This window comes from Symphalangus syndactylus, chromosome 15 (genome assembly GCF_028878055.3).
Source record: "Symphalangus syndactylus isolate Jambi chromosome 15, NHGRI_mSymSyn1-v2.1_pri, whole genome shotgun sequence".
Lineage (NCBI taxonomy): Eukaryota > Metazoa > Chordata > Mammalia > Primates > Hylobatidae > Symphalangus > Symphalangus syndactylus.
The window spans coordinates 86,263,053-86,269,445 of NC_072437.2; the positions used below are offsets into that span (position 1 = coordinate 86,263,053).

A 6,393-nucleotide genomic window follows, 5' to 3' on the forward strand; every position below is an offset into this window, starting at 1 on the left:
GGTTCAAGTGCTTCTCCTGCCTCAGCCTCCCAAGTAGCTGGGACTACTGGCACGTGCCACCATACCCAGCTAATGTTTGTATTTTTAGTGGAGACCGAGTTTCACCATGTTGGGGCCTGGGGAGTCATGCCCTCCAAACCATAGTCTCATCAGACAGGTTTTACTTAGTGCTATATAACGTGACCTACTTTCCAACCTGACTCTGGCATAACATCACATGATAGATAAGGAAGCAAATCAAAATATTATAAGCCCAAATATATTTTCTTTGCCATATCTTGAGATAGTCTTGTGAAGCTGACTTCTGGGGAAAATCTGTATTCTAAAGAGAATCCCCTTCCTTCTCCCTCCTTTTTCCTATTCCAGGAGAGAATCACCTCTGACAAGAAACTTTTACAATCTATTCTCTCTGATGCCTGCTACCTGGAGACTTCCTCTGCATAATGAGAACTTTGGTCTCTACAACCCCTTATCTTAACCCAGACATCCCCTTCTATTGGTTCTATCTGCATAATGGAAACCCTGGTCTCCATAACCCCTTATCTTAACCCAGACATTCCTATCTATTGATTCTAGGTCTTTAGACAATAATTTAACTCTTTCAACCAATTGCCAATCAGAAAAACTTTGAATCTACCTATAACCTGGAAGCCACTCCTTCCAGTTGTCCCATCTTTCTGGACTAAACTAATATACCCCTTACATGTATCGACTGATGTTTTATGTCTCCCTAAAATGTATAAAACCAAGCTTTATCCTGACCACCTTGGGCACATATTCTCACAATCTTCTGAGGGCTGTGTCATGGGCCATCTGTCACTCATATTTGGGTCAGAATAAACCCCTTCAAATATTTTACAGAGTTTGACTCTTTTTGTCAACATTACAGTTACTGGCAACTTAAGTCATTTTTATTACAGTTACTGGCAACTTAAGTCATTTTTGCCCCATCCTACAGGTGAGATAGTGGAGACTTAGGTAACTTGCCTAAGGTCACATAAGTAGTAAGAGGTGGAACTAGGACTCAAATCCATCTTTGATTCCCATCTGAAGCTCTTTCCACTGGGCCATGCGGCCTCTTTCCAAATGAGATGTAAAGGTAAGTGGGCCAAATAATAGAAGGCCTTGGCAATGTAATAGCAAGATGTATCATAGGATCTAACAAAAGATTTTGAGCAGGAGGACAACATGATGGCTCACCATCATGCCAGTGGGGAGAAGGGTGAGCCTGGAGCCGGGGAAACCACTTGAAGACACTATTGCATCAACCCTGGCAGGACACCAGCTGTCCTTGAACTCAGTGTAACAGTGGCGTGGGCTTAAAGAGAGAGCAGAACATGGATTTGAGAAAATTTTAGGAGTCGAAATTAGCAAGACTGGATATAAAGAGTAGAAAATGGCCAGGTGTGGTGCCTCACACTTGTAATCCCAGCACTTTGTGGGGCTGAGACAGGAGGATGGCTTGAGGCCAGGAGTTCAAGACCAGGCTGGGCAACACAGTGAGATCCTGTCTCTACACACACACACACACACACACAAAAGAACTTAGTGGGATGTGGTGGCTCATGTCTGTAGTCTCAGCTACTAGAAAGGCTGAGGTGGGAGGATCATTTGAGCCCCAGGAGTTCAAGGCCACAGAGCCTTGATTGTGCCACTGTATTCCAGCCAGAGTGACAGAGTTTTCAAGACCCCACAACTCAAAAAAAAAAAAAAAAAAAAAAAAAAAAGAGTAGATGTGCAACACTTGCAGGGAATAAAAAAACAGTGTGAACTTAGTAAGTCACTTAATATTCTGAGGGCCTCAAAAATCTTTACCTTTAAAAATGGAGGATTAGACTTAGTGTTTCTTTAATATTTTAAGATTTTTGCAAAGCCAACTGATAACAAAATGTGATAAAGATGGCACTTTTTTGCATATTAAGTAGGAAAAATATATTAAATAAAATGTAACAAATAGAAACTAGCAATAATTTTAAAAATATATTGTACGATTACCAAGATTGGGTTCCTTTCAGATGTAAATATGATTCAGTGTTAAGAAATTGATTAATATATTCCTCCATAATGATAGGTCAAAGGAATAGAAATGTTTTAATTGATGATGAGAAAAATGTTTGATAAAATTTAATAGCCAATAGTCATTTTTGATCAAAGAAATCTTTAGTAAGTGGCTGCACACACTGAAAGCTAGGTTCATGCTTAATAGTTGTAAATCAAAAATAAAATTCTAAGCCCCTCAACCATCTGAATGGACCCCTCCTCTTGGCTACGTGCACTCCAAGTTAACCTGAAAACCTAGTTCAGACCATGATGGGAAGGAGGGGTTGGACATGCCTCATTATACTCTCCTCCCTTTTGGAATTCAGGAAAAGCCAGCCAGCATTAACATTAATGCAGACCTTAAATCTGATAGGAAACATTTATAATTGTTAAATCAAGTTTAGCTTACAACTGCCTCCTTACATATTTTAAGTTTGGCCTAAAGGTTTTTCTGTGCATCATGAATTATAACAAGTAGAGGTGTACATGGAATCCTATGCAGCCATAAAAAAGGATGAGTTCATGTCCTTTACAGGGACATGGATGAAACTGGAAACCATCATTCTCAGCAAAGTAACACAAGAAAAGAAAACCAAACACCTCATGTTCTCACTCATAAGTGGAAGCTGAACAATGAGAACACGTAGACACAGGGAGGGGAACATCACACACTGGGGCCTGTTGAGGGGTGGGGGACTGGGGAAGAGATAGCATTAGGAGAACTACCTAATGTAAATGATGAGTTGATGGGTGCAGCAAACCAACATGGCACATGTATACCTATGTAACAAACCTGCACGTTGTGCACATGTACCCCAAAAATTAAAGTATAATAATAAAAAATAAATTAAAAAAAGAAAAAAACCAAGTAGAGGTGTAAACAAACTGTAGCCTACAATTGTGCCAATCACTGAGTTTTCCAAAATCTGATTTCCTTGAATGTACCCTTCATATTTCCCTCAAATTGGTGTGATTAGATCCAGAGTCTTGGTTAGATTCAGGTTCTATATTTTTGGCAAGATGACTTCCTAAATGGTATTGTGTCCTTCCACCAGGAGGCATATAATGTTGGGTTGTTTCTTTCTGTGATATTGGTAGCTGTTAGTGCTCAATACCTAGATCCATTAACAGATACTGGAAATGGTGATATCCTAACCCTATCATTTCATCTTCATTTATTAGCTGACATGCTTTTATAAAGGGAAACTTTCTCCCTCAATGATTTGATTTCCCAATGACATAGGAAAAGTGTGATAAGCATTTGATTCTGTCTCTTAATTTGCCAGTTTTTATAATAATTTTATAATAATGGGTTGGTCATTAGCAGTCAGCAATGGCCACTAATTGAGTTTCTTTGTTGATATTGTTGTGAATTCATGAATTTAAGCTCATTTTATTGCCCACAGGACTCTGATTTTTGTGACGATCACAGAGGAGCAAGACTGGCTTGTCTGAGACAGTCATATCAATTCATTCTCACTTGATAGTGTCTGGGGTGGCCATGTGACTGGTCCAAGCCATGGACATTTTGATAGGGATGGGAACAGAGAAATTCTAGGCAAAGAAGGGCAGGTCCCCGGTGAAGCCCCATCTCAAGCTGAAAAGCCTGAGACTGTGGCTCAGAGTTAGAACTTACACCCCTGTTTCCTTGCTCGAATGCTGCCTTTTCCAAGGCACCCATGGCCCCACCCTGCCCCCGATCCTGTGCCTATAAAAACATCAGGCTCAGCTGGCAGAGAGAGGAGAAGCAGCTGAATGTCAGGGACTACAGCTGGGCATCAGAGAGAAGCGGCCTGACTTCAGAAGGACAGCTTGGTGGCGTAACTTTGGAGAAGAATCTGGCTGGAGACTGCCAGACTTCACGGGAAGATTACCTTCCCATCTTGTCCCCTTTTCAGCTCCCTCTCTTAATGAAGATCACTTTCATTGGCAATAAAATCCATGCATTTACCATCCTTCAATTCATTCATGAGACCTCATTTCTCCTGGATGCTGGATAAGAGCTCAGGAGCCATGAGTGAAGATACAAAAAAAGCTGTCACACTTGCCCTTTGCCCTCACTGGCAGAAGGCAGCTGCCTCAAGCGAAAAGGCAGAGGGCCTGCTGAGCTGTTAACACTCAAGTTGTCTGTGTACAGCAGGCAAAGCTAAAAGGGCACTGTAGCACTCCCTTTGGGGTTTCAGGGGTTGCAGGCACACCCCCCTGCAGATGCGGCCGCAGGACCTGTACAGAGTTCACTCCTGCCAGTACCCAAAAGCACTCGCCCTGGCTCCTGCACCTGCTCACCTATGTGCTCCCTCCTGTAAGGAGTGGAGCGCAGCAGATCCAAGTGAGTGGAGTTCACTCCTGCTGGCACTGAAGCAGCTGCGAGTTCCAGCACCCGTGCACTCCAGTTCCTCCCTCATTTGCTCGCATGCTCCCTCCCTCAAGGAATTGAGAGCTGTGGGCTCAGTAAACAAGACAGCCCCTTTGCGAGTCCCACGAAGGGGTCAGGGAAATATCATGCTTCAATTTCATACAAGGAAGTCCACTAGGAGGCTTCTGAAAACACACGCCCGCCCACCCACCCAGCTGCCCCCTCCTTCCCTTCCTGCTTTTTTTAGGTTGTCACATGAGGATTTGTTTGGAGAGGTGCTGCTGAAGCCTGGAACATCTCAATGGATACATGTGACACAAATGCACAATTGTGAACACTAATACTGCAGATCTGGACTTTTTGACAGGGAAAGCTGTCCAGGATGTGTTGCTGATATAAATACAAGTCATAAAAACTATATATGTAAAATTGAACACAAGTGTGTCTATTTACACTGAGACCTGCTTGGAAATACTTAAATATTGAGTGGTCATTTCTGAGAGTTGAAATATTGACTAATTTATTTCTCTCTTGTATTTTTATATTGTTTAAGGTTTAAATTTTTATGTGAATAATAATCTTTTTTAAAAAGTATGATTCCTATTTATCTCATGTTACTTATAATGGGTTTTTTTTCTAAATATATAAGATCTCATAACTGGCATTACATGATTTTCTCCATGGCATGATCATTAACAGGAGATGTTTTAATTCTAGAATAACATTTACTGATAAACATTTTTGGAAACACTTAAGCATTTCCTGATCTGAAAATTTTTGTGATTTTTTTCTTTGTGTAGTTTATTGTTATACTTAATAATGCTTTCCAGCCCAGTGGAACACAGTCATCTTGTCAGAGAAAACACTTTCAGAAAAACATGAGTTTTATAGACAGATGTTTTCTACTCACTAGAAAAACGAAATTAGTACATTTTTCACTTAGTGGTAAAAATGATAAGCAGTCTCCCTTTAGCCTACCTTTAAGAAATTTCAATTTCTTGGGTCCTTTTAATTCTCCTAAGACACTGCATATTCTTAAAACAGAAAGGATATTTTTAAAAAAATTTCTAGGCTTCCAGAGTAAAATTGAAAAAGGGTCTTCTTTCTTTTGTTAATGACCCTTTAAATGGCTGGTCCTGCACAGGGAGTCAAGGCCAGGCTATCACAGTAGACAAAGGAAATAGGCTCAGTGCTGCATGCCCTGCGTTATGAAAGTTGTTGTGACAAATTCAACATAAGCTATAAGCTTACTCTCTGGATCTCATAACGTAAAGTCAGAAATGCCAGAAAGAAACATGTGGAGCCGAGGCTGGAGATTAATCTAGAAAGGCAGTTCCTCAAGGGCATTGATAAATATTAAACAGAGCAGATACCGTCTGGAGGATGACATGAGGGGAACAGGTTGGATGTAGGGAAACAAACAGACGTGGTTGAAGGAATCCAGAGGAATTTGAGCAGTGGTTTTAAGATGGAGAGGAGAGGAGAAAGCAGGAATTAGGCAAATACTTACATTGTATAGTCTCTTTGTTCATTTCTTTCTTGTTTTCTCTTAGCATCATTGGAGTCTTCAGAAGGGTTAAACTGAAAACAAGATTTTTCTGTCCATCCTTGAGTCAGAGCTCTAAAGGAGGAACAGTTGGCTCCTGGCAGCCAGCATGGAACTCGTAAAACTAAGCCAAGACATCTGCAGATTTGTGTTTTGGTTGGACAGATCCACCTCTTCACTTGATGACTGACAGTAGGAATCACCTCCCCATACATACAGATAAAGATGTGATCCTGACCCAGTACAAAAACAGTAGGCCATCAATCCCAGGGCCATATTGGAGCCTTGATATCCTCTCTCTATTCTCCTTTTAGGGTATTCAGTGGGGTGGTGTTCCTCACACCCTCAGCTTGGAGTGTTCTTATAACTTCTGGAATGGGCATGATCATTTGCAGCCTTCCTACAAAACTGGCTCTTCACTCGAATTTCATTTTAGGGAACAGACTCTTCT

At 41.1% G+C, this 6,393-nt stretch overlaps 1 protein-coding gene across 1 annotated transcript in view; it reads right to left on the reverse strand.

Annotated features, from left to right (window-relative positions):
- The window catches only part of RCBTB2 (RCC1 and BTB domain containing protein 2), a 56,363-nt gene extending 50,438 nt beyond the window's left edge, over positions 1 to 5,925 (reverse strand). The window contains exon 1 of the mRNA XM_055244942.2: positions 5,907 to 5,925. The gene's annotated coding sequence lies outside the window, so the exon portion shown is untranslated. The remainder of the gene's footprint in view (positions 1 to 5,906) is intronic.
- Between the last annotated feature and the right edge of the window lie 468 nt (positions 5,926 to 6,393).